Source organism: Hypanus sabinus, chromosome 1 (genome assembly GCF_030144855.1).
Source record: "Hypanus sabinus isolate sHypSab1 chromosome 1, sHypSab1.hap1, whole genome shotgun sequence".
In the NCBI taxonomy this organism is placed as follows: Eukaryota; Metazoa; Chordata; class Chondrichthyes; order Myliobatiformes; family Dasyatidae; genus Hypanus; species Hypanus sabinus.
In genome coordinates, this window is record NC_082706.1 from 213,150,515 (window position 1) to 213,176,085 (window position 25,571).

Sequence of the window (25,571 nt, forward strand, 5' to 3'; positions counted from 1 at the left end):
CCAATGTTGCATCTCGGCCTTTGTGGCAGTCTCTTCCACAAAGGCCCAGATGTATCATTGTATACTTGCTATGAAGGCCAGAGTGCTATCATCTTGTTACTTTAGGACCAGTGAGAGTGGTGGTACTGTCAGAATGGCAAATGTGAGGACATAGCGCACTGGCATGTGACCCTGTGATAAACTGGCCTTGCGTATTCTGTGATTTGATGCCTCTATATTCCATCCAGTCACGAGTCGGAGCACTTTGGCATACTGTATTGGTATGTTTCCATGTAGAAGTGATGAATTGATTGGACACTGAATGGGAGTGGCTACATTCAAATGGAGATATCAATTCCAATTGCTATAACGGTCTGTTGTCCAAATAGACAGAAGGATAATTTTTTTCTTGCGGGAGAATGAGTTTCGGGACTTGAATATTAACAGTGGCAGATAGCGTGAATCTGAGTCAGGGTGTCTGAGTGGTTGGTTGATGAGTGAGTGAGGGAGTGAGTGAGTGAGGGAGTGTGTGTGACTGTCTGTGAGCTGCTGATTGTACATCGGTGAGCAGTCGCAGGCATGCAATAGTGCTTGTGGTGCGAAGCAAATTATAGAAGGTTACTCGAATGTGCTGGGGAATTAGCTCAAATGGTAGAGCGCTCGCTTAGCATGCGAGAGGTAGCGAGATCGATGCTCGCATTCTCCATGGACATTTTGTATTCGGAGGAATTCGTCTCATCAAGTGCCTGCGAAGCTTGGAATGCACAATAGACGCCGCTGTCGGAGATGGAGCGGAAAGTGTCTCAGTCGAAGGGCAGGGAGAAAATGTCGTAGGTTTGCTGTGTTGAAAGCAGATAGGAGGAAAAGCTAGCTGGCAGCTGGTGTTTCAGTAAAGGATAAGCTTCCTGTGAGGATTCTGTCATAAAACAGTTAAGTGGTGAGAAGGAAGCTGCCGTGAACACTGGGTGAAATGAGAGAGTTCAGAAGGCTTTAATTTAAACGGGCAAAGTACACCAAAGAGGTAACGAATTCGGAATTGATTGTTAGGGATGAGATTATGGAATACCTAGAGCCACATGACAAGATAGGCCAAAGCCAGCATGATTTCTGGAAAGAAAAATCCTGCCTGACAAACCGACTGTAAATCTTTGAGGAAATTACAAGGAGATGCAGTAGACATGGAGTACTTGCATTTTCAGAAGGCCTTTGACAAGGCTCTGCATATGAGGCTGCTTAGCAAGATAAGAGCCCATGGAATTACAGGGAAGTTACTAGCATGGGTGGAGCATTGGCTGGTCAGCAGAAAACAGAGTGAGAATGAATGGATCCTATTCTGGCTGGCTGCCGGTTACCAGTTGAGTTCCACAAGGGTCAGTGTTGGGACCGCTGCTTTTTATTATGTACATCAATGATTTGGACCATGGTATTAATGGATGTGTGTCTAAATTTGCCAGTGATACAAAGATAGGTGGAGGAGCGGGTAGTGTTGAGGAAGCAGAGAGCCTGCAGAGAGACTTAGATAGTTTAGGGGAATGGGCAAAGAAGTGGCAAATGAAATACAATGTTGGAAAGTGTATGGTCATGCACTTTGGAATAAGAAATAAATGGGCAGACTATTATATAGATGGGGAGATAATTCAAAAAGCAGAGATGCAAAGGGACTTGGGAGTCCTTGTGCAGGATTCCCTAAAGGTTAACCTCCAGGTTGAGTTGGTGGTGAAGAAGGCAAATGCAATGTTGGCATTCATTTCTAGAGGTATAGAATATAAGAGCAGGGATGTGATGTTGAGGCTCTATAAAGCACTCGTGAGACCACACTTGGAGTATTGTGTGCAGTTTTGGGCTCCTTATTTTAGAAAGGGTATACTGATATTGGAGAAGGTTCAAAGAAGATTCATAAGATTGATTCCAGGAATGAAAGGGTTATTGTATGAGGAACCTCTGGTAGCTCTTGGGCTGTATTCCCTGGAGTTCAGTAGTATGAGGGGGAATCTCATAGAAACATTCTGAATGTTAAAAGACCTGAACAGATTAGATATGGCGAAGTTCTTTCCCATGCTATGGGATTCTAGGATAAGAGAGCACAACTTCAGGATTGAAGGACGTCCTTTTAAAACTGAGATGTGGAGAAACTACTTTAGTCAGAGGGTGGTAAATCTGTGGAATTTGTTGCCATGAGCAGCTCTGGAGGCCAAGTCATTGGGTGTATTTAAGACAGAGATAGATAGGTTCTTGATTAGCCAGGGCATCAAAGAGTATGGGGTGAAAGCAGAGGAGTAGGGAGGACTGGAAGCCAATGGTTAAATGGCTTTAGGGTGTTCTGCACAAGGACTCTCAAGTCCCTCTGCATCTCATATTGTTGGATTTTCTCCCCGTTTATAAAATAATCTGCACATTTATTTCTACTATGAAAGTGTATGACCATGCATTTTCCAACATTGTATTTCATTTGCCACTCTCTTGCCCATGCCCATTCATATAAAATATAGACATATATGTAAGCCTCAGGCTCACCCAGCTCACATTCGTCTAGAGGAATCAGCCTTCAGCCCCGCCAAACTGGGTAATGATGTTTCTGTGGATGCTGTGTAATGTACCCACAGTCACAAACCAACACTGCAAAATATCAAACAGTACACCATATGCAATTAAGTGATAGACTTCATGAAGCTTAATCTGAACATAGTAATGAAAATAAACAAGACAAAAAAAAGGGCCCAAGTCAAAGTCAAAGTCCCCGTTGGAGCTCACTCAGTAGTCGTTCTTCCACCATCGGTCTCCTCCGAATGTCGCCGACCTTCGGACCCTCAGATCCCAGTCCACTCCATCCAGTGGTCTACCTGCTCTCTCCACACGCATCCTCCCTCTTCATCTCTCCTCGACAAAAGACCGTGAAAAATCCAGCCCCCAGACACACAAGAAAGAACAACATTTCTCCCATTGGATAGCCACTGAATTCCAAAGTCCCATTATCTCTGGTCAAAACCCAAACATTGCTGCGACAGAGAAAACACTACCTTAACAGCAGAAGCCATTACATTAACCTTAGCAGTGAAACCTTACAGCATGTTACACATAAAACATACAGAAACCAATAAAATTATGAAAGGGATAGATAAGATAGAGGCAAAAAAGTTGTTTCCACTGGCAGGTGAGATTAGAACTAGGGACACAGTCTCTAAATCCAGGGGAGTAGATTTAGGACGGAGATGAGAAAGAACTGCTTTTCCCAGAGTGTGGTGAATCTGTGGAATTCTCTGCCCAATGGGCCATGTTCTTATTGACTGACAGGCCAGACGGCCTACTCCTGCTCCTATCTCTTATGTTCTCCTATTCTGTCTAAGTCCTTTGCAAGCATACCTGTTTCCTGAATACGACCCGCCCCTCCCCCAACAATCTTTGTATCATCTGCAATCTTGGCAACAAAACCATCAATTCTATCTTCTAATTCATTAATAGATAGCATAAAAAGAAGTGGTCCCAACACTGACTCCTGCAGAATACTACTTGTCACTGGCAGCCAAACAGAAATGGATCCCTTTTATTCCCACTTGCTGCCTCCTACCAACCAGCCAATGCTCTAATCATGCCAGTAATTTCCTCTAATACCATGGGCTCTTAACTTGGTAAGTAGCTTCATGTGTGACACCCTGTCAAAGGCATTCGGAAGTCCAAATATACAACATCCACTACATCCCCTTTATCTAGATAATGTGTAATCTCCTCAAGGAATTCCAACAAGTTGATCAGGCAAGATTTTTGCCTAAGGAAATCATGCTAACTTTGTCTTATCTTGTCCTGTGTCACAAAGTGCTCCATAATGTCATCCTTAACAATTGACTCCAACATCTTCCCAACAAGGCTAAGTGGTCTATAATTTCCTTTTTGCTGCCTTCCTCCTTTCTTAAATAGTGGAGTGACATTTGCAATTTTCCAATCCTCTAGCACCATGCCAGAGTCCAAAAATTTTTGTAACATCATTACTAATGCCCCTTCTATCTGTACCGCTACTTCTTTCAGAACTTGAGGGTGCAGTTCATCTAACCCCAGTGACTTACTTACCCTCAGATATTTCAACTTTTGAGGACCTTCACCCTTCTACTAGTAATTACTGTCACTTCTCTTCCCTCGCAAAGCCAAGTTCACCTAACCTATTCTCATAAGGCATGCTCCCCAATCCGTGCAACATCCTTGTAAATCTCCTCTGCACCATTTCTATAGTTTCCACATCCTTCCTGCAGTGAGGTGACCAGAAATGAGCACAGTACTCCAAACTCCACCCCATCTAAACTTGTACTTGGAGCTACGATGTTGTGGCCATTACAGAGACTTGGAAGGCTACTTGGAGTGCCAGGCTTTAGAAGTTTCAGAAAGGACAGGGAGGGAGGCAAAAGAACTGGTGGCATGGCGCTGCTGATCAGAGATAGCGTCACGCTGTAGAAAAGGAGGAAGTCATGGAGGGATTTTTACGGAGTCTCTGTAGGTGGAAGTTAGGAACAGGAAGAGGTCAATAACTCTATTAGGTGTTTTTTATAGAGCTCCCAATAGTATCAGGGACATTGAGGAGCTGATAGGGAGACAGCTTCTGGAAAGTTGTAATAATAACAGGGTTGTCGTGGTAGGCTATTTTAATTTCCCAAATATTGATTGGCATCTGCTAAGAGCAAGGGGTTTAGATGGGGTGGAGTTTGTTAGTTGTGTTCAGGAAGGTTTCCTGACACAATATGTAGATAAGCCTACAAGAGGAGAGGCTGTACCTGATCTGTTATTGGGAAATGATCCTGGTCAGGTGTCAGGACTCTCAGTGGGAGAGCATTTTGGAGATAGTGATCACAATTCTATCTCCTTTACCATAGCATTGGAGAGGGATAGGAACAGACAAATTAGTGAAGTGTTTAATTGGAGTAAGGGGAAATATAAAGCTATCAGACAGGAACTTGGAAACATAAATTGGGAACAGATGTTCTCAGGGAAATTTACAGAAGAAATGTGGCAAATGTTCAGGGGATATTTGCATGGCGTTCTGTCAAGTCAAGTCAAGTCACTTTTTAATGTCATTTCGACCATAAATGTTGGTACAGTACACAGTAAAAATGAGACAACGTTTTTCAGGACCATGGTGCTACATGAAACAATACAAAAACTACCCTGAACTATGTAAAAACAACACAGAAAAAAACTACACTAGACTACAGACCTACCCAGAACTGCATAAAGTGAACAAAACAGTGCAGGCATTACAATAAATAATAAACAAGACAATAGGTACAGTAAAGGGCAGTAAGTAGGTGTCAGTCCAGACACTGGCGATTGAGGAGTCCGATGGGTTGGGAGAAGAAACTGTTTCATTGTGTGTTGTGAGAGCCCAAGTGTTTTGGTGCCTTTTCCCAGATGGCAGGAGGGAGAAGAGTTTGAATGAGGGGTGCGAGGGGTCCTCCAAAATGTTGTTTGCTTTGTGGATGCAACGCGTAGTGTAAATGTCTGTAATGTTGGGAAGAGAGACCCCGATGATCTTCTCAGCTGACCTCACTATCCACTGCAGGGTCTTGCGATCCGAGATGGTGCAATTTCCAAGTCAGGCTGTGATGCAGTTGCTCAGGATGCTCTCAATACAACCTCTGTTGAATGTGATGAGGATGGGGGTTGGGAGATGGACTTTCCTCAGCCTTGGCAGAAAGTAGATACGCTGCTGGGCTTTCTTTGCTATGGAGCTGGTATTGAGGGACCAGGTGAGATTCTCCGACAGGGGAACACCAAGAAATTTGGTTTTTTTAACAATCTCTACTGAGGAGCCATCGATGTTCAGTGGAGAGTGGTCGCTCCGTGCCCTCCTGAAGCCAACAACCTTCTCTTTTGTTTTGTTCACATTCAGAGACAGGTTGCTGGCTCTGCACCAGTCCGTTAGCTGTTGCACCGCCTCTCTGTATGCTGACTCATCGTTCTTGCTGAAGAAATCCATCACGGTCCTATCCTTGGTGAACCTGATGATATGGTATTTCTGCATAGGTATGTTCCAATGAGACAGGGAAAGGATAGTAAGGCACAAGAACCATGGTGTACAAAGGCTGTTGAAAATCTAGTTAAGAAGAAAAGAAAAGCTTATGAAAGGTTCAAAACACTAGGTAATGATAGAGATCTAGAAGATTATAAGGCTTGCAGGAAGGAGTTTAAGAATGAAATTAGAAGAGCCAGAAGGGGCCATGAGAAGGCCTTGGCGGGCAGGATTAAGGAAAACCCCAAGGCATTCTGTAAGTATGTGAAGAGCAAGAGGATAAGAATTGAGAGAATAGGACCAATCAAGTGTGACAGTGGAAAAGTGTGTATGGAACTGGAGGAGATACCGGAGGTACTTAATGAATACTTTGCTTCAGTATTCAATATAGAAAAAGATCTCGGAAATTGCAGGGATGACTTACTGTGGACCAAAAGGCTTGAGCTTATAGGCATTAAGAAAGAGGATGTGCTGGAATTTTTGGAAAGCATCAAGCTGGATAAGTCACTGGGACCAGACAAGATACACTCCAGACTACTGTTAGAGGCAGGGGAGGAGATTGCTGAGCATCTGGCAATGATCTTTGCATCGTCAATGGGGACGGGAGAGGTTCTGGAGGATTGGAGGGTTGTAGATGTTGTTCCCTTATTCAAAAAAGGGAGTAGAGATAGCCCAAGACATTATGGACCAGTAAGTCTCACTTCAGTGGTTAGTAAGTTGATGGAAAAGATCCTCAGAGGAAGGGTTTATGGACATTTGGAGAGGTATAATATGATTAGGAATTGTCAGCATTGCTTTGTCAAAGGCAGCTTCTGCCTTACTAGCCTGACTGAATTTTTTGAGGATGTGACTAAACACATTGATGAAGGTAGAGCAGTAGATGTAGTGTATATGGATTTCAGCAAGGCATTTGATAAGGTACTCCATACAAGGCTGATTGAGAAAGTATGGAGGCATGGGATATTGCTTTGTGGATCCAGAATTGGCTTGACCACAGAGGGCAAAGAGTGGTTGTAGATGGGTCATATTCTGCATGGAGGTTGATGACCAGTGGTGTGCCACAGGGATCTGTTCTGGAACCCTTTCTCTTTGTGATTTTTATAAATGACCTGGATGAGGAAGTGGTGGGATTTGAAGAGACTCCTGGATAGGTAGAGGGGGCTTAGAAAAATGCAGGGTTATGGTTAACCCTAGGTAATTTCTTAGGTGAGGACACATTTGGTACAGTTTTATTGTCCTAAGGACTGATATTTTGCTCCTCTGTTTCTGTGTTTAAACCCTCGCTCTCAGGAGATGCCAATCAATATTAGGGACATTAAAATCTCCCACCACAACAAGCCTGTTGTGATTGCATCTTTCCAGAATCAGGTTTATCATCACCGGCATCTGTCGTGAAATTAGTTAACTTAGCAGCAGCAGTTTAATGCAATACATAATCTAGGAGGAGAAAAATATAATCATAATAATAAGTAAATAAGTAAATCAATTACAGTATACATATATTGAATAAATTAGAACCGTTGAAAAAACAGAAATAATATATATTTAAAAAGTGAGGTGGTGTTCAAGGGTTCAAAGTCCATTTAGGAATCGAATGGCAGAGGGGAATAAGCTGTTCCTGAATCACTGAGTGTGTGCCTCCAGGCTTCTGTACCTCCTACCTGATGATAACAGTGAGAAAAAGGCATGGCCTGGGTGCTGGTTGTCCTTAATAATGGATGCTGCCTTTCTGAGACACTGCTCCTTGACGATGTCCTGGGTACTTTGTAGGCTAGTACTCAAGATGGAGCTGACTAAATTTATGACCCTCTTTAGGTTCTTTCGGTCCTGTGAAGTATTTTCCACCTACCAGACAGTGATGCAGCTTGACAGAGTACTCTCCACAGTACATCTATAGAAGTTTTTTAGTGTTTTTGTTGACATACCAAATCTCTTCAAAGTCCTAATGAAATATAATCACTGTCTTACCTTCTTTATAGCTGCATTGGTATGTTGGGACCTCCCCCCATTACTATCATAACATTGCCCTTTTGACACATCTTTTCTATTTCCTGTTGTAATCTGTGGTCCACATCCCAGCTACTGTTTGAAGGCCTGTGTATAACTGCCATCAGGATCCTTTTACCGTTGCAGTTTCTTTACTAAACCCACAAGGTTTCAACATCTTCCAATCCTATGTCACATCTTTCTACTGATTTGATGCCATTCTTTAACAGCAGTACCACACCATCACCCCCTGCCTACCTTCCCATCACTCTGATACAATGTGTAACCTTGGACATTCATCTCCCAAGTACAACCATCCTTCAGCCATGATTCAGTGATGGCCATAATATTATTTCTGATAATCTGTAATCGTGGAGCAAGATCATCCACTTTATTTTTTATCCTTCGTGCCTTGAGATATAACACTTAGAGTGCTGTATTTGCTACCCCTTTTGATTCTGCATCCCTACAGCACTGATAATCACCCTGCTGGCTGCAATTATGTCTTTTCATTTGCCAGCCCTTCCTGACAGTCTGACTGCACGCTATCTTTGTTTTTTTACTGTTCGTCCCATCCTGAATTCCTTCATTCTGGTTCCCCGCTGCTAAATTAGTTTAAACCCTCCCCAACAGCTGTAATGGTGTACGGGGTTGAGTGGAATCTGGGATTAGCCATGAGGGAATGGCAGAACAGACTCGATGGGCTGAATGGCCTAATTGTGCTCCTGTGTCTTATGGTCTTATATTGAAAGGACTAAATGAGGTGGATGTGAAGTGGATGATCCTTCTGGTGGGGACATCCAGAACCAGATGGCACTGCCTCAAATCGAAGGTGTGACCTTTTAGAACAGAAGTAAGGAGGAATTGTTTTTAGCCAAAGAGTGATGAATATATGCAATGTTCTGCAGTGGAGGCCAAGAGCATGGGTATATTCAAGCATAAGTCGATAGATTCCTTATTGGTTGGGGGATCAAGGGAAATGTGCATGGGGTTGAATGGGATGTGGGATCAGCCATGATGGAATGGCGGAGTGGTCTCGAAGGGATGAATGGCCTAATTCTACCCTTAAGTCTTATGGTTTTATGTCCTAAAACATAGGAGCACAATTTGCTCATTCATCCCATTGAATCTGCTAACTAGCCTATAATATCATTTCATTTGCCTTCCTCCCTTCTGAAAGAGTGGAGTGACATTTGCAATCTGGGACCATGACAGAATCAATAAGTTCTTGAAAGATTGTGAACAAAGCATCCATTATCTCTTCAGCAACCTCTCTCAGGACTCTGGGGTGTAGTCCATCCGGCCCAAGTGACTTATCCACCTTCAGGCCTTTCAGTCGGCTGAGCAGTTTTGCCTGTGTAATCCCAATGGTACTCACTCCTGCTCCCTGACACTCACAGACCTCTGGCACACTGCCACTGTCTTCCACAGTGAAGACAGATCCAAAGTACTTATTAAGTTCAACTGCCATTGCTCTGTCCCCCCTTACTACCTGACCAGCATCATTTTCCAGTGGCCCAATATCAACTCTCACATCTATTTTGCTCTTTGTATAACTGGAAAAAAAACTTACCATTTCCTGCTTTATATTCTTGGCTAGTTTTTCCTCAAATCTCATCTTTTCCTTTCTTATATCGTTTTAGTTGCTTTTTGTTGGATTTTAAAACCTTCCCAATCATCCAATTTCCCACTCACTTTTTCTGCTTTATAGAGAACACAAGAAAGAAATCAGTAAGGCTTAGTGAAGGCATTAATTTCTTCTAGTAAACATGGTGAAGATCTCCAGGTTTGTTAAGAGCAAAAGGATTGCTAGGGACAATCCTTTCAACCTATCGAATGTTGAAAGGCCTTGATTGAGCGTACGTGGTGGGAATGTGTAAATCCAGGGGACGCAGCCTCAGAATAGATGGGCATCATTTTAGAAGAGAGATGGGGAGGAATTTCTTTTGGTAGAGAGTTGTGAATTTGTGGAATTCTATGCCACATGCACCTGTGAATACATAGATCTTTACGTATGATAAAGGCAGAGGTAGATGGACTCTCTGCTTAGTCAGGACATGAAGCGATATGGGGAGAAGGCAGGATATCGGAGCTGGGAGAAGAATTGGATCAGTCATTGGGCCAAATGGTCTAATTCAGCTCCAATATCTATTGGGGACACAACTTCTACTCCAAGAGCTCCCTTCTGGACAGAGTCATATTTATGTTCTCTGCAACACTGAATGTACATCCAGCTCTCCAATTTCACAGTCCATGCAGTAGCACATATCAAGTCAAGTCAAGTCACTTTTTATTGTGATTTTGACCATAGCTGCTGGTACAGTACATAGTTAAAATGAGACAACGTTTTTTCAGGGCCATGGTGTTACATGACACAATACAAAAACTAGACTGAGCTATGTAAAAAACAACACAGAAAAAAAACTACAGTAGACTACAGACCTGCCTAGGACTGCATAAAGTGGACAAAATAGTGCAGGCATTACAAAAAATAATAAACAGGACAATAGGGCAGTAAGGTGTCCATCCAGGCTTTGGGTATTGAGGAGTCTGATAGCTTGGCCAAAGAAACTGTTACATAGTCTGGTCGTGACAGCCCAAATGCTTTGGATCCTTTTCCCAGATGGTAGGCTTTTATCAATCCTGACTGAGAAGTTACAGAACCTGGGCCTCTGTACCTCCCTCTGCAATTAGATCCTCAATTTTCTAGCCGGGAGATCACAATCTAAGTGAATTGGTGATAACATCTCCTCCTCGCTGACGATCAATACTGGTGCACCTCAGGGGTGTGTGCTTAGCCCACTGCTCTACTCCCTATATACCCATGACTGTGTGGATAGGCATAACTCAAATACCATCTATAAATTTGCTGTTGATACAAGCATTGTTGATAGAATCTCAGGTGGTGACGAGAGGGCGTACAGGAGTGAGATATGCCAACAAGTGGAATGATGTCGCAGCAACAACCTGGCACTCAACGTCAGTAAGATGAAAGAGCTGATTGTGGACTTCAGGAAGGGTAAGATGAAGGAACACATACCAATCCTCATTGAGGGATCAGAAGTGGAGAGAGTGAGCAGTTTCAAGTTCATGGGTGTCAAGATCTCTGAGGACCTAACCGGGTCCCAACATATTCATACAGCTATAAGTAAGGCATGACAGCGACTACACTTCATTCGAAGTTTGAAGACGATGTCAACAAATACACTCAAAAACTTAGTATTGCTGCTGCTAAGTTAACTCATTTCACATCTCATGCAGGTGATAATAAACCTGATTCTGATTCTATTGATGTACCGCGGAGAGCATTTTGGCAAGCTGCATCACTGTCCGGTATTGGGGGAGGCGGGGCATGGTGGCTGGCTGCGGCACAAGACCGGAAGAAGCTGTAGAGGGCTGCAGAAGCCTAAGACACACACTCAGCAATTCAGGAACAGCTTCTTCTCCTCTGCCATCCTATTCCTCAATGGACATTGAACCCGTGAAAACTACCTTACTTTTTAAATATATATTTCTGTTTTTTGCACGAGTTTTAATCTATTCAATATACGTATACTGTAAACGATCTATTTATTTATTTATTTATTTATTTATTTATTTATTATATTTTTCCTCCATTTTGTATTGCATTGAATTAAGTTAACATATTTCAGGACACATGCCTGACTCTGATTCAGATGAGCCACAGAAATCGGAGGAGACCTGGCATAATGCCGGCCTGCATCTGCGTTCTGAAACTTCAGATACTGGCACCACCTGCTGGTGTGGATTTGCAAACGCTGAACCGAAAGGTTTCCCAATTAGAAAGTAATGTCTGTGTCTTTGTGGTAATCTCTACTGTTGAACACTTGCTATGAAGCAAAGAGTGCTATCATCTTGTTGCGCGGAGTCCAATCAACTCTGAGAGTGGTGATACTGCTGGAGCAGCCTGTCTTTAGACCTGGTACTTTGGAATGGTACGCTGAGATAAGCTAGCAATGGGTATTGTGTGATGTGATGCATCTGTATTCCATCTGGTGACGAGTGGGAGCACTCCAGAGTGAGTGTCACGTCACAAGCTGCTCCGTGACACGGGAGTGACGATTTGCGCCGGAAAAGAGGAGCACAGCTTCGAATGGTGGGGATCCTTAATGAAAGATTCTTGTGACCGTGATCTATGGAGATGTGCTCAATGGTGTGAAGGATTTTTCAAGAGATGGACTGGACTGTATCCATCATTTTCTGTGTGGAGCTTTGCATTGCTGGGCATTCGTGTTTGCATGCCAGGCAGGCGGTACCTCTAAAGCAGCTTGTGCGAAGACCTGGCACTGTGGAATTTTACCCTGAAATAAGCTCGCCTTGTATGGCAAACACGAGATATTCTGCAGCTGCTGGAAATGCAAAGCCGCAGGCTAAAAATGCCGGAGGAACTCAGCAGGCCAGGCAGCATCTCTGGGAAAGAGTGCAGTGCACAGACGACGTTTCGGGCCGATACTCTAATGTGATTGGATGCCTTCCATGTGGTTACGTGTCGGGGCACTTCTGAGAGTAGTGTTGAGCCAGCCAGTAAGTAGCTCCGCGATATGGAATTGATGATTAGCATAAGAAAAGAGCGAGTCCTTCGAGCCGGAATCGAACCAGCGACCTAAGGATGACGGCATTTGTCACTACAGTCCTCCGCTCTACCAGCTGAGCTATCGAAGGAAAGGCACAAGAGACACGTACAACACACTGGAGGAAGTCAGCAGGTCGGACAGCCTTCGTCGAAACGAGCAGTCAACGTTTCGGGCCGAGACCCTTCGTCAGAGAAGGAGAGGGCTGGTAGGTGCCAGGTGAAAAGCCAGTAAGAGGAAAGATCTTACTTCGATGTGATAAAACAGGTCGGGAAGTCCTGCTTGCGAACGATGTTTATGGAGCTGAGTGACAGCTGCCTGCCTACCGCCTGGGCCCGAAACGTCGACTCTTCGCTCTTAGGCGTAGAGGCTGTGTTGCCTGCTGAGTTTCTTCAGCATTTTGTGTGTGTGTGTGTTGCGTTGTACTTCCAGCATCTGCAGACTTCCAACGACAGAAAAAGAATTTTCTGGTGTTGGTTCGTTTTGAAGTACTCCAGCACCGACAGTCGTTTGTAGTGAGCGGAGGGGGCCAGTGGCGCAATGGATAACGCGTCTGACTACGGATCAGAAGATTGTAGGTTCGACTCCTACCTGGCTCGCTGGTGTTTTCCCCATTTTTTTTGCAAGCTTTGTCAACTGTCTTCTTTAACCTGCTTCCTGACCAATTGCCTTCTTCCCCATTTATGACTGACTCCTCAGCTGAAAGCTCACGCTTCATTTCAGCATCAGCTGCCAGTTATCTTTGCCTCATCGCTTTTCGGGCCTTTTGTCCTCCTCTGACATGCCCTCTTCGCTGTTGCAAGGGCGAGCTGTCGCGATGGCGCTGAGCCGCGGTCTCCGCCAAGTTTAATTGTCATTCAACCATGCAGTTCAGCATTCACCAGCATAGTTCCACCCGGGCTCGACAAGAAGCTCAGAGCCCTCGGCCTTGACCCTGTCTTGTGCAGCGGGATCCTGGACTTTCTGTCAGAATCAGATCGCAAGCAGGTTGTAAGAGTGGGTTCCCTCACCTCCAGCCCTCTGACTGTCAATACAAAAGCCCCTCAGGGCTGCGTACTGAGTCCCCTCCTTTACTCTCTGTATACCCATGACTGTATGGCCATCCGGAGCTTTAATCTGCTAACTAAATTTGCCGACGACACTACATTGATTGGCCTTATTTCAAACAATAAAGGAGGTGGCCAACAGGGAAGAAAGAAGTCATCTCTCTGACACAGTGGTGTCAAGAAAACAACCTCTCCTTCAATGTCACAAAAACAAAGGAGCTGGTTGTGGATTACAGGAGGAATGGAGACGGGCTAACCCCTACTGACATCAATGGATCTGGGGTTGAGAGGGTAAACAGCTTGAAGTTCCTCAGCATCCACATCACAGAGGATCTCACATGGTCTGTACACAACAGCGCCTCTTTCACCTCAGACAGTTGAGGAAGTTTGGTATGGGTCCCCAATCCTAAGAACTTTCTACAAGACACAGTTGAGAACCTCCTGACTGACTGCATCGCTGCCTGATATGGGAACTGTACCTCCCTTAATCGCTGGACTCTGCAGAGAGTGGTGCGGACAGCCCAGAACATCTGTAGTTGTGAACTTCCCATGATTCAGGACATTTACAAGGACAGGTGTGAGAAAAGGGCCCGTAGGATCATTGGGGACCCGAGTCATCCCAACCACAATTTATTCCAGCTGCTACCATCCAGGAAGTGGTACTGCAGCATAAAAGCCAGGACCAACAGGCTCCAGGACAGCTTCTTCCACCAGGCCGTCAGACCAATTAACTCATGCTGATATGAGTGTAGTCTATATTACATTGACTGTTCTATTTATTATGTTACTATGATTGCACATTGCACATTTAGTCAGAGATGTAATGTAAAGATTTTTACTCCTCATGTATGTGAAGGATGGAAGAAATAAAATTAATTCAATTCATTACCAAATGAATCAGCGTTCCTGCAGGACCAAGGTGCAAATCACAGAACCAACAGTAGCACAAGGCACATATAGCCTATGTAATTATGATAGCAAGAAACATGCAGTCACAAAAATAAAAACATGTTGCCTGGGTATCCCATACTGTAAAAGGTCTAGATGGGATAGAGTTTGTCAAAAGTTTTCAGGAACACTTCCTTCATCAGTAGGTAGAAATCCCAACCAAAGCGTATGTGTGTCACAACCACGGATTCAGCAGCACAGTAGATACGGCAATTGTGCTTGTGAATTTGCACATGTCAGGAAATTACTGTTTAATCGTGACAGTATTTAACTCCATTCTTGCCGTCGTAGTGCTTGTCGAGACTTGGACAGAGCATAGCAAAGCTTCGCTGCTGTTTTGCATTTGGCCTTTCCTGAGATATTGGATTTTCAAAATCAACTGGCTCTGAAGACTAACGGTATTCATTTAATATTTTGATGTTCTTTTCAGCTGCAGTGTAGGCTTCCTTTTCCTTTTGAGAGTTTTTGTTAACGGCCCTGTTTGGCCTAGTGTTTATTGTTTTACTTTCCCTTTTTCGTATTAAAGTCTGTGAACTATCGACCTGCTTCAGTGCCTCTCACTCTGCACATGGGCCATATCTGAACCGTGGTGACAATGTGAAACTGGATCTGCTATGAGGGATTGAGACAGGGCAGGTGACAGGAGTTTGTGTTGGGGAACACTTTGCCTCCAGTGACCGCCATGCCATTAGTTTCAAAGTAAATGTGGATGAGGATATGTCTGGTCTGCGGGTTGAGATTCTAAATTGGAAAAGGGCAGTTTTGACGGCATCAGAAGTGATCTGTCAAGTGTGGATTGGGCTGTTTTCCGGTAACTGTGTACTTGGAAACTGGGAGGCATTCAAAAATGAAATTGTGAGAGTAATAATCTTGTATGTGTCTGTCAGAATGAAAGATAAGGATAACAAGTATAGTGAATCTTGGTTTTTGATAGATATTGAGGCCCTGGTTAAGAGAAACATAAGGAGGTGCACAGCAGATATAGGCAGTTAGAACAAATGGGGTGCTTATGGACTACAAGAAAATGCAAGAGAACACAAGAAATAAAGCAGGAAGCTTGAAAGAAGGCATGAAGTTGCTCGAGCAAATAAGGTGAAGGTGAATTCTAAAGGATTCTACAGTATGTTAAGAGCAAAAAGAATACACGTGACAAAATTGGTCCTCTGGAAGTGCAGAATGGTAATCTGTGGAGGCAAAACAGATGGGGGAGATGTCAAATGCATTCTTTGCCCCTGTGTTTACTCAGGAGATGGATACAGAGTCTATAGAAGTGAGGCAAACCCGCATCAATTTCATCAATCCTCTACAGCTTAGAGAGGAGGGTGTTTTCAACCCTGAGGCAAATAAGGGTGGATAAGTCTCCAGAATCCTAAGGAGGCAAGTGCCAAAAGTGCTTGGGCCCTAGTAGAGATATTTAAAGCACCCTAGCAACCAGAGTAGTAGCACAGGTTTGGAGGATAGGCAATGTTGTTCCCCTGTTTCAAAAAGGCAATAAACAGAAACAAGGTAATTATAGGCCAGTGAGTCTGACATCAGTTGTGGAAAGTTATTGTAAGGGAGCAAACATGTAAGTGCTTGGATAAACAAGGAATGATTAACGATAGTCACCATGGCTTTGTGTGTGGCAGTTCACGTCTAACTAATCGTCGAGTTTTTTTGATGAAGTTACCAGGAAAGTGGACGAATGCAAGGCAGTGGATGTTGCCTACATGGACTCTAGTAAGGAATTTGACCTTCCAGCACACAGGGCATACACTTTCCCCACTGTTACCATCAGGTAGGAGGTACAGCAGCCTGAAGGCACATACTCAGTGATTCAGGAACAGCTTCTTCCCCTCTGCCATCCGATTCCTAAATGGACATTGAATTTTTGGACACTACCACACTTTTTAAATATATACAGTATTTCTGTTTTTGCACGATTTTTAAAAATATATTCACTATACTGTGCATATACCATAATTTTTTTTCAGTGTGTCACACCAGACAGTCAGCCATTCTAGTCTGGCACGTGGTGTCAGGATTGGTGTTCTTTCAGATTAACCGGGTCACGATATGAACATTCCTGACCCGATCCTTGTTTTTTGTGAGGCCGAGTGGCTATCTCGGCGCTCAACCCGGCACGGATGGACAGTGTGGATGGAAAGGGGGGGGGGAGGGGGGTGGCCTTCGTTCCGAAGTCCAGTGCTGATACCATTGCGCCACCAGCTGGCCAATACCATAATTGATTTACTTATTTGTTATAATTATTTGTTACATACCCACAGTTTGAACATGGGACAGTGGGATGATGTAATGGTCTTGTGAGAGGGGTGATGTAATGGTCTTATGAGTGGAATGATGTTATGTCATGTGATGGCATGTTCCAAATGGTTTTTAAACCAAAGCCTGCGATCTGAGACGCAGTTCTCATTTTTATTTTTGATGCAACGTTGTTGTTGCCGGTTGGAGGTGTGGAGGGTCCACCGGTTTTGTTTGTTGCACATTTATTTGTCCCTTACAGTCCAGTAGCAGAGAGTGAAGGCATTATCAGAGTTAACTGAGCTCAAAGGATTGGATAAAGTTAATGTCATTCAGTGTTTTGGGGAATGATGGATCTTTGAGACTTCATTCAGGAATTGCAGCATGCATATTTAAGTTAAACCCCTGCGAAGTCGGGAAGGTTTGTGCAGTGACAACCCTCCAGTCAAAAGGTCTGTTCCTTTTATCTCCTCATGATTTCTGCGAACAAGGCATCTCCCAGCGGTGGAATTGACAGATCGTCGATACTTCGAACGAATCCTTTATTTTGGGGAAGTCTCTCCTTACTGACTGTATAAATCGCATGGACTTTTGAACTTATCACTTCAAGTCTGAGCTTGGATGAGAACTCGTTAAGTTTGAATGTTTCTGCTGCCTAACTGTAAACTTTCGGTTAAGTTAGTCGTTTGTTTACTTTTCTAAGTTTGAGTAGAGGTTAATAAATCTCGGGATTTATTTTATTGAGACCCTGTCTCAATGCAACCCTGCTGCATTCGTAAAATATTATATTTATTTTATTTATTATTATTTTTTTTTCTCTCTGCTACATTATGTATTGCATTGAACTGCTGCTGCTAAGTTAACAAATTTTGTGTGTGTTGTTTGAATTTCCAGCATCTACAGATTTCCTCGTGTTCACCTCCTTGTGCAGCTGGATTCTCGATTTCTTCACTTTCAGACCTCAGTCAGTTTAGTTTGGCAACAACATCTCCTCTACAATTGTCATCGGCAGAGGCACACAGCAAGGCTTGGTGCTTACCCTCTGCTCTGCTTGCTTTACACATACAGTGGTATGGCTAATCACAGCTCCAATGCCATATTCAAGAATGCTGGTGACACCACTGCCTTAGGCCAAATCAAAAGTGGTGATGAATCATCATAGAAGGGAGACTGAAAATCTGACTGAGCGGTGCCACAACAACAACCTCCCAATTCAATGTCAGCAAGACTAGGATCTGATTATTGACTTCATCAGAAGGAAACCAGAGATACTGGTCCAGTCCTCATTGGAGGTGCAGAGGTAGACAGGGTCAGCAACTCTAAATGCCTCAGTGTTATCATTTCGGAGGACTTGTCCTGGGCTCAGCACAATTACAACAAAAGCATGGCAGCAACTTATTCCTTAGGAGTTTGCAAAGATATGACATGACATTTAAAATTCTGGCAAACTTCTTTTGATGTGTGGAGGAGAATATATTGATCAGCTGCACCACAGTCTGGTTTGGTAACACCAATGCCAATGAATGGAAAGTCCTACCAGAAGTAATACATGTGGCTCAGTCCATCAAGGATAAAGCATCTTGATAGGTTTCAATTTGGTCACCCCTCATTCTTCTAAATTCCAGTGAATAGAGGCCCAGAGCCATGTAACGTTCTTCATATGAGAAACTATTTCATCCTGGAATCATTTTTGTGAGCATCCTTTGGACCGTCCACAGTTTTGGCACATGCTTTCTAAGGTAAGGAGTCCAAAACTACTCACAATACTCCAAGTGAGGCCTCACCAGTGCTTTATAAAGTCTGAATATTACATCCTTGCTATTAAATTCTCGTCTTCTTGAAATGAATGCTAACACCCTATTGGCCTTCCTCGCCACAGACTCAACCTGCAAATTCACCTTTAGAGTAAGTCCATAAGACATGGGAGCAGAATTAGGCCATTTGGCCCATCGAATCTGCTCTGCCATTCAATAATGGCTGATCCTTTTTATCCCTCTTTAGCCGCACTCCCTGGATTTCTCCCCATAACCTTTAATGCCATTTCCAATAAGGAACCTATCAAACTCTGCCTTAAATACACCCAACAACCTGGCCTGCACATCTACCTGTGGTAATAAATTCCTCAAATTCATCACCCACTCTCCGCATCCCTGTTTTAAATGGATAACCCTCTATCCTGAGGCTGTGCCCTTTTGTCCAGACTCCCCAACTGTTGGAAACATCCTTTCCACATCTACTCCATATAAGCCTTTTAACATTTGAAAGGTTTCAATGAGATCCCCCATCTTTCTAAATTCCAGCGAATACAAATCCAGAGCTATCAAACGTTCCTCATATGATAACTCTTTCATTCCCAGAATCACCCTTGTGACCCTCCTCTGAACCCTCTCGATACCAGCAGATTTTTTCATAGATGAGGAGCCCAGAACTGCTCACAATACACAAGGAGAGGCTTTACCAGTGTCTTCTAAAGTCTCAGCATCACATCCTAGCTCATGTATTCTAGACCTCTTGAACTTCATGCTAACATTGCATTTGCCTTCCCAACCACCACCTCTACCTGCAAGTAAATCTTCAGGATGTTCTGCACAAGGACTCCCAAGTCCATTTGCGTCTCAGATTCTTGGATTTTCTACCCATTTACAATATAGTCTGCACATTTATTTCTTCTACCAAATTGTGTGACCTTGCATTTTCCAACATTGTATTTCATTTACCACTCTCTTGCCCATTCTCCTAATCTAAGGTGACCCCACCTGTTTCCTGAACACTGTCTGCCCCACCACCAATCTTTGCAAACTTGGCAACAAAGCCATGTATTCCATCACCTAAATCATTGATATACAGTATAAAAAGAAGTAGTCCGAACACTGACCCCTGTGAACACCACTGGTCACTGGCAGACAACCAGAAAAGGATCCTTTTATTCCCAGTTGTTGCCTCCTACCAATCAGTCAATGCTCTAACCACGTTTGTAACTTTCCTGTAATAACATGGGCTCTTAAGTTGGTCAGCAGCCACTTAAGTGGCACCTTGTGAAAGGTTCTGGAAGTTAAAAACATGCTACATCCACTGCATCTTCTTTATCTATAATATGTCATCTCCTCAACAACTTCCAACAGGTTTGTCAGGCAAGGTTTTCCCTTAAGGAAACCATGCTGACTTTGTCTTATCTTGTCCACTGTCACCAAGTACTCCATAACCTCATCCTTAACAACTGACTCCAACATCTTCCCAATCACTGAGATCAGACTAACTGGTCTATAATTTCCCTTCTGATGCCTTCCTTCTTTCTTCAAGTGTGGAGTGACTTTTGCAAATTTTCAGTCCTCTGGCACCATGCCAGAGTCCAATGTTTTTTGAAAGATCATTACTAATGCCTCCACAATCTTTACCACTACCTCTCAGAATCCTAGAGTGCAGTCCATCTGATCTGGGTGACCTACGTACTTCTAGGTCTTTCAGCTTTTTGAGCACTTTCTCCTTTCTAATACTAACTCACCCACTGCTCTACTTTTACACACTATGACATCAGGCACACTGCTAATGTCTTCCACGATGACAACTGATGCAGAATACTCAGTTAGTTCATCGGCCATCGTCTTGGCCCCTGTTATTATTTGTCCGGCCTTGCTTTCTAGCGGTCCTATATCTGCTCACATCTCTTTTATTTTTTACATAATTGAGAAAGCTTTTATAATCTCCTTTGATATTGTTTGCTACCTTGCTTTCATATTTCATCTCTCCCCTCCTAATGATTCTTTTCATTCCTCTTTGTAGGTTTTTAAAAGCTTACCAGACCTCTGTCTTCCCATTAGTTTTTGCTTTGTTGTGGGACATCTCTTTTGCTTTTACATTAGCTTTGACTTCCCTTGTCAGCTATGGTTGTACTATTTTGCCATTTGAGGATTTCTTTGTTTTTTGGAATACGTTTGTCCTGCTCCTACCTCATTTTACCCAGACACTCAAGCCATTGTTGCTCTGCTTTCATCCCTGCCAGCATCTTCATCCAATTTACTTTGGCCAACTCTCTCTCATACCACTGTACCTAACTACTACATTGAAATACTGTTACATCAGACTTTACTTTCTCCCTATCAAAACTACCTGACCCTCCAGCTAGCCTCATATTATCTACAAAATTTGCAACAGAGGTATCAATTCCTTTATTCATAATTCTGTTCCAACACAGAGCCCTGTGGAACATCACTAGTCACCGGCAGCCAACCAGAAAAGGCTCCCTTTATTCCCATTCTTTACCTCCTGCCAATCAGCCACTGATACATCCATGCAGAATCTTTCCTGCAATGCCATGGACTCGTAGTTTGTTAAGCACCCTCATCTGTGGCACCTTGTCAAAGACATTCTGAAAATCCAAGAACACAACATCAGCTGATTCTCCTTTGTCTATCCTGCTTGTTAGTTCTTCAGAGAATCCCAACAGATTTTATCATGTGCCTCCATGTACCCCAAAACCACAGTCTTAACAATCGACTCCAATGTCTTCCTAACCACTGAGGTCAGACTAACAAGCCTATAATTTCCTTTTTTCTTCTGACTCTCTTCCTTCTTGAAAAATGGAGTGACACTTACAATTTTGCAGTCTTTCAGAACCATTCCAGAATCTAGTGATCCTTGAAAGATCATTACTAATGCCTCCACAATGTCTTCCACCACCTCGTTCAGAACGTACAACATCTGGTCTAAGTGACTTATGTCCCTTCAGACCTTTTAGTTTCCCAAGAACCTTCTCTCCAGTAATGGTAACTTCACACACCTCATGACCCCTGACACCTGGTACTTCCACCATAAAGACATGCATAATATTCAGTTCATCTGCCATTCCTTTGTCCCCCATTACTACCTCTCCAGCATCGTTTTCCAGTGAATTGATATTCACTTTCACCTTTCTTTTACAATTTATATATTTAAAGAAGCCTTTGATATCCTCTTTAATATTATTGGCTAGATTACTTTTATAATCTATCTCCACCTTCTTAATGACTTTTTAGTTGCCTTTTGTTCTGTTGGTATTTTAAAGCTTCCCAATCCACTAACTTCCAACTAATTTTTCTCTAGGGCTTTTATGTTGTCTTCAACTTCCATTGTTAGCCATGGTTGTGTCACCTTTAGAATACTTCCTCCTCTTTGGGATGTATATATCCTGTGCCTTTGAAATGGTCTCCAGAAATTCCAGTCCTTGCTGTTCTGTAACAATCCCAGCCAGTATTCTTTTCCAATCAATTCTGGCCAACTCCTTTCTTGTGCCTATGATTTACTGATGCATCTGATTTTAGTTTTCTATATACCACATTTATTGCAGGCATTCACAGGAAAATGAACCAATCTTCAGGAAGTTTGAAGTACTGTTGAGGTCCCCACATTGATTTTTTTTTATTGCTTTTTCTTTCCATTTTGTTTAATATTTGCTCTGTTGTTCAAGTCAATGGTGTCTGGCTTGCAACAAAGAAAAGACCAAAGAATCTGGAACCTGGGGCAAACAAATTGGTCATGGAACTCAGGGCAGCTGGCAGGATTGAGTTGGGTTGGGGGAGAGAATTGTTGATGAATGGGTTGGAGATCCTGCATCAGGACAGAGTTTGCTTTGAGCCTTATATTTTCAAGTATACAGGCACTTCATTATTTATATTTACCCACTCATGATTTCTCAGCCATTTAAGCAATGGAAGAATTGCTCAAAAGCCCATTATATCTGATGGGTCATAGCTACCAGTGGTTTGGAGATGGAGTTTGAATCTTCCTTGACCACGGACATGAACAGATTGTATAGCTAATTAGTAAACTCCAAATCATTCATCTCAGTTAGTCTGTACAGAAATTCCTCTGATCCATTGTTACAAATTGGCTGAAAAATGCAGTGAAATCTGGCTGTTTTATCTAATCTGAATTCCTGTTACAAGGTGATGCCCTGCATATTAAATCTGGACATACAGGTAAATGGGTTCATGGTGGCCTTGTTATTGGACATGCTATTTGGTTGGTGGAATGGGGATATGTCTCTCCCTGAGGAAGTCTAAGGCCCTTCTTTCCTACAAGTCACAATTAGCATTTGCTAATCTCTCCCCATCCCAGATAGGGTTGCATGAAGACACGGGAGCAGGAGCAGGATGGCCTTATGAGCATCTGATCCATATTACAAGTTATGCTACCACTGACACCAGGCAGACAATCTGGAGTATTGATAATGGCTGGGCTAACCTGTCTTGTAAAGACATTGCCCAGAAGAAGGCAATGGCAAACCACTTTTGCTGAAAAAATTTTCAAGAACAACCATGGTGATGGAAAGACGATGAGCACCCATGTCATACAAAATGCCACATAATGATGATGATGATGACCACACACAGGAAATCTTGGAAGCTGATTCTCCATTGGCTATTAGTATACGAGGGGCAGGGCTTTGGGAATGGACCCAAATGCAAGACAGAGACACTGAAGTACTGGGAACTGGACTGGACTAGAGTTAGGGATGAGACTGGACACAGACTAGGAGCTGGAGCAGAAACACGGACTTGGGCTAGGAAAGCAGGACCAGGATGAGGAACTGGGAACTAGGAGCCTGGGCGTGGACTCCAAGCCAGAGACTGGACTAGGACCCAGAACCGGGGTCTTGACAGGCTCGGACTCCGGAACTAGGCGAGGACATGATAAGGCTTGGGTTCTTCGAGACTCAGCTAGGCCCTTAAGTACAGAGCCAGGACTCCTTAGAGCACTGGGCCAGGACCGTTCCTAGGACACAGGGCTGGGATGTTTTTGCAGAGCCAAGCCCCTGCCTTGGATACCGGGCCGGGATGCTTACTAGGCTGTGGGACCTGGATGACTGCCGAGGTAAACTGCTGAGGAAGCTGTCAGGGATTCAGATGGAGAGGGAAAGAGAACAGTCCAGCCTCAGGGTAATGGCAAAGATGGCCTGGCTTACCCAACGGAGGCAAGGACAGAAAGGGAGCTCAATCTGGGATGGCTCTGAGTCTTGGGGCAGCCAGCAATCTTGGCTGGCTAAGGAAACAGCCGAATCCATATCTAGCTCAGAGTGGCAGACGGCCACTCAGCTGGCCCCAGAAATGGCCGAATCCATACCCTGATAACTACTCCGACTATAGACAACAAGGCTTCATGAAGCAGTGATCCTTCAACCAGGCCTAGAGATCACGGAGGGCTGCTCTAGCCTTCCACTGGCGGGTTGCTCCAAGGGGATACTGATGAGACAAACCAGCCACCACAATCGACCCCAGGGCCACTTATATTCCCAGCCCCAAGACGAGAATCAGGTACCTATGATTAAACCCAACTGAAACCAGGGACAGCCAGAAGACCCGGAGTCCAGGGTCCACGGACCGGACCATGAACTGGAATGCATTTTTCATGGACCAGACCATGACATTCAGATCCTTATGGAACCTCAATGGCCCATGGACATCAGAGGTGCCTCTGTACATTTAGGCTGTTAGTTCAACCACAGACCATAAAATAGAGAGGCAGAATCAGGCTATTCTAGATTTTATTCTAAAATATTCTATTTTAGGTTTTTATTCTTTGGAGCGTAGAAGGTTGAGGGGGGGGACTTGATCGAAGTATTTAAAATTATGAGGTGGATAGACAGAGTTGACGTGGATAGGCTTTTTCTATTGAGAGTAGGGGAGATTCAAACAAGAGGACATGAGTTGAGAGTTAGGGGGTAAAAGTTTAGGGGTAACACAAGGGGGAATTTCTTTACTCAGAGAGTGGTAGCTGTGTGGAACGAGCTTCCAGTAGAAGTGGTAGAAGCAGATTCGATTTTGTCATTAAAAAAATGGACAGGTATATGGACAGGAAAGGAATGGAGGGTTATGGGCTGAGTGCAGGTAGGTGGGACTAGGTGAGAGTAAGCGTTCGGCATGGACTAGAAGGGCCAAGATGGCCTGTTTCCTGCTGTAATTGTTATATAGTTACATGTTATATGGTTATTCAGCCTATCATTTCTACTCCACCATTCCATTATGGCTTATTTCTCCTGGGAGTGCACATTGCACAGTATTTCCCATGGTCCCAGAACACATCTTACACACTTTCTGAGGAGGCTAAAGAGAGTTGGTCTACACATATCTATGCTGACATCATTCTATGGTTGCACCTAACGAACGGCATCAGTGGATGATATGGAAGGCGCTGCGGCAGACAGGAAGGCTTTACAACAGGTAATCAAAACTGTCCAATGCATTACTGGCAGCAACCTGCCCACCAGTAGGGACATATGTACCAAAAGGTGCTGGAAAAGGGTCAGTAACATTACTAAGGATCTCACCCACTCCTGACGAAGGGTCTCGGCCCGAAACGTCGACAGCGCTTCTCCCTATAGATGCTGCCTGACCACCAGCATTTTGTGTGTGTTGTTATGAGAGGATCACTGCTTTCCCGCCAATACCATTCACGTGTGCACGCCTCGCAGTCTCACCGTTGGGATGGAAAGCACCCCTTTCCCGCCAATACAAGTCACGTGCGTGTGCCTCACAGTCTCACTCACGCCGGTCTCGCATTGGTTTTAGCAAGGTGTGGATGTGCGATCTTGCTCTCTTAAAGTTTCGTTGGTTTTACCTACGGTGCAGGGATTTTGTGCTTGAAATATTTAACTATGCCTCATAAGCGTCTTATGTCACGTCCTGGGCCATCAGAGCACCGCCATCAGAGCGGCAGAGCACCGCTTTAACACTCGAAAAAGTTGGAAATTATAAACAGCGCGGCATCAGCTGAAGGTAACACAGCTCTGGGACGCTACTGCTGGGAACAGAA

At 43.8% G+C, this 25,571-nt stretch overlaps 3 non-coding genes across 3 annotated transcripts; 2 read left to right on the forward strand and 1 right to left on the reverse strand.

Moving 5' to 3' along the window:
• Positions 1–612: 612 nt before the first annotated feature.
• On the forward strand, positions 613–685 carry trnaa-agc (transfer RNA alanine (anticodon AGC)). The gene has a single exon. It is a non-coding gene; the product is annotated as a tRNA-Ala (tRNA).
• An 11,868-nt stretch (positions 686–12,553) lies between these two features.
• trnay-gua (transfer RNA tyrosine (anticodon GUA)) lies at positions 12,554–12,640 on the reverse strand. Its single transcript is given in 2 exon segments — positions 12,554–12,589; positions 12,604–12,640. It is a non-coding gene; the product is annotated as a tRNA-Tyr (tRNA).
• Positions 12,641–13,075: 435 nt separating this feature from the next.
• trnar-acg (transfer RNA arginine (anticodon ACG)) lies at positions 13,076–13,148 on the forward strand. Its single transcript has one exon. It is a non-coding gene; the product is annotated as a tRNA-Arg (tRNA).
• Positions 13,149–25,571: the final 12,423 nt, after the last annotated feature.